Below are 3,283 nucleotides of genomic sequence, written 5' to 3'. Positions count from 1 at the left end.
ATAACTTTGCAATACACTTAATTTCCACAGTCAATTTAACTTAAACACACGCTATAATTCACAACGATTCACGCACTCTACTTCGGTCACTACCGCGCTTGACTCAATTGTCTGTCTCTGCCTGTCTGCAATTCTCTATTTCTGATTAATTGTCTCGCTTTATCTGGCGCGCTTATATACAGAAATAGAGGGCGTCTAGCAAATACTGGATTATTCGTGATGTTCCCCGATCCTTCTAGAAACTCATCACTCAAATGATGAGTTTCTAGCGTCACGTGACTTTCGCTGTCGTAACAATACGTACGGGAAAAATAAGAGAAGACAACTTCAACGACGTGGATCGCTGCTGTATTGATAATTTCTACTTTAGTACTGCGTATTGGGTCTTAAATCAGTATCTACTAGCGTTCTGTCATTGATAAATTGTATAATTTGATAAATACCTATTTTACTTTCACATTGCTGGAGCCATAATTTAATAAGTATGCATATTGACAATTTTAAACTTAAAAACTGCCATCATAATGTTCTAGGCCTTAAAATTATACATAACTAGGTTGTACTTGCAGATATGTACTATATTCATAAGTCGTCTATCTTGCATAAATCACATAAGTCCTCCAAATTTTGCATAACAGTTCGATAGTAAAATATGCCGATTCTGCATAACAAATTAAAATATGGTTACTTTTATGTAACTCATCGATTTTGCGACGTAACATGCTGATTCTACATAATGGTTACCTAACGTTCTTTTAATCAATTATTCACCGACTAGTTGCGCAAAAATCCAAAGGAATTATGCAAATTATGAGATTTATGTGAAATAATGCATACTGTTCTTACATAAATTATTAATATGAAAGTCATTGTTTATTATGTTGGGCTATTTAATCCTGTTCTAATTTTGATAGAAAGTACAATTTATTTGAAATATATATCACATGTATCACTGCTGAGTTAGCGGGAGTGGATGTACACTGGAGGAGTTTTCTTATTGTATTAGAAGTAATGGCGAAACGTCATTATAATGACGTGAATTCGTGATGAACCGCATTCTCCGAAATGTTGAGTTGCTTCTCTGCCATCTTTCGTACTCCCCTCCCCCCTGCGTAAATGTTTTAGTTGAAATGTATAACGTATTTATATATATGTGTGTATGTAGCTCTATATATATATATATTTTATTCATTATTTAGGCTGATGACTACCACCACTCAAGAGTACTGGAAATGTGTCAGCGAATCGTATGGCCGATTTATACTCCTCGTTGTTAGTGCATTGGATTGTAGCTCATTCTTTATGCAGTTTTGTAAAAAATTGAATCGGTAAATTTGTGTAATTTATATTGATTTATATATCGTGTGTTGTGACGCTTAGCATTTCATGGTAAACCTAGTACACCAAACGATTCACTAGTATCTTATCGAGTAGAAGAGTTTGTGTTATTGTATTGACCTTAGTGGCCGAGTTCGAGTTTGACGTTATGAACAATTGATAACCTGTTCTTATTCTGTATTTAAATTAAAATGACATTCAACTGGGAAAACCTATTTTGGCCCATATTTGGTGGGTTACTTGCACTTCTTTTCGCCTTATTGAAGGCTTATTGTTTTTACAAGTGTGTTTGTCGAAAGAAAAAAGCTCTTGCGGAACAGGCAGTAGAAGGCGTGGTTCTGAATTATCACTCAACGGTCAACACTCTGCTGCCATCTGTCGTTAGTGGCTTTCTCTCTGAAAGCCATGAAGCTGTTACTAATGCACTTACTGGAAGTGGTAGAAATCAGCGAATGTTGCAGTATCCATCCACAACCCATTCATGTAGTTGCAACAACCATCCATTACCTTCTGAGTACCATTGTTACCCTGGACATTTCAGTTCCAGGCAAATGTTCCCTCCTGTCTGAAGTCAAACTTCTCTGATATTTGTCCGTAGAACCATTTGGGAAACACACGTATTTGTTTTTATTTGAGATTTTTAATATTGAGCTACCTGTAAAACTTAAAGCATAACCTTTTGTTTTATTCAGAACTAAACTTTTATTACACTAAGATGTATGTAAAATGACATGTATTGTTGTAGTACAACAACATTTTGAATTAAATGTCTAACCGGATCTGTACGTTTTGTTCCAAACAACTGATATTAGTACAAGTGTTACAGATAAAAAGCTGTATTGATGTCACACACCTATATTATCTTAGTTACATGCATTTTGTATAACGTTTAGAAACAATTAGCAGCTACCTTAGTACCAATTTGTGGCCTCCCTAGTGGCACAGCGGTATGTCGGCGGACTTAGAACGTTAAAAACCGGGTTTCAATACCAATGGTGGACAGAGCACAGATAGCTCTTTGTGTAGCTTTGGGATTAACTACAAACAAAAAATTTGTGTAAAAAAATTTTTTAGATACAAATGTAGAGAGAACTTTAATAAATATAGAATAGATAATTTGTGAATCCTAACGAATTAAAACACAGTTCATTCATCTGTGCAACAAAGATCGTAGCCTATCTCTGTTTAACATCATATCTGTCGTACTGCAAGATCCAAGAAATAGAATAGTGCTTGCATTAAAGGTGTTTATTGAGGTGTGTAAAATTAGATTATCAATGTAATATGTAAAAAGTCTTACAAAAATTAAAGGCTATCGTAAGAGCAATGATGACTTATACGTTACTAAGCGAGGTTTTGCACAAACCTGTGTTGCCAACTCTAAAAACCAAACAACAACAACAGGAAGTTGTCAGAAAACCTTAAAGTTGCTAGATGCCGCTATTTAGTCATTCTAAAACCATCAAAATATCACTAAAAAATCTCTATAGAATTACTCATGCTAGATTTTAACGAAACTTGTTTTATTCTGTTTTTATTCTCATTACATTAGAAATATGGCACTATTGTGTGCAGTTTTTGCTGTATTTAATTACAGACAAGCACACAAACAAACAATCTCGGAGTTTTAGTAGTATACTAGACCACCGTGACCCGTTGGGTCACCCACTATTCAGAGGTTATGAAGAATTCAAGCTAATTTCAATATTGCACCGAAATGAAGGTTTATTTTGAGATAATTTAATTAAATATTTCAATCCATTCGTGATATTCATAATTCAAGAAAAGATATTTGATTGTTTATCGGCAGTAAAAGGAAAGACAATTTCATTGTTCAAAAAAGTGAAGTCAGAAGTTTCGTAAAGAGCGCGAACGGTAGTGTGATGTAAAATTACTCATGCTAGAAATTTTCATAAAAGTGAGCCGAAATTATTTATTATCACAC

General features: G+C 34.3%; 1 long non-coding RNA gene across 1 annotated transcript in view; it reads left to right on the top strand.

The window, feature by feature from the left end:
- Positions 1 to 2,123, top strand: part of LOC111086014 — an 8,786-nt gene extending 6,663 nt beyond the window's left edge. Inside the window, exon 2 of the long non-coding RNA XR_002610792.1 lies at positions 1,200 to 2,123. This is a non-coding gene — a long non-coding RNA (uncharacterized LOC111086014). The remainder of the gene's footprint in view (positions 1 to 1,199) is intronic.
- The last annotated feature ends 1,160 nt before the right edge of the window (positions 2,124 to 3,283 follow it).

This window comes from Limulus polyphemus, unplaced genomic scaffold (assembly GCF_000517525.1).
Source record: "Limulus polyphemus unplaced genomic scaffold, Limulus_polyphemus-2.1.2 Scaffold32, whole genome shotgun sequence".
Lineage (NCBI taxonomy): Eukaryota > Metazoa > Arthropoda > Merostomata > Xiphosura > Limulidae > Limulus > Limulus polyphemus.
The sequence above is the reverse complement of the archived record's forward strand: the minus strand, read 5'-3'. Positions and strand labels throughout refer to the sequence as shown.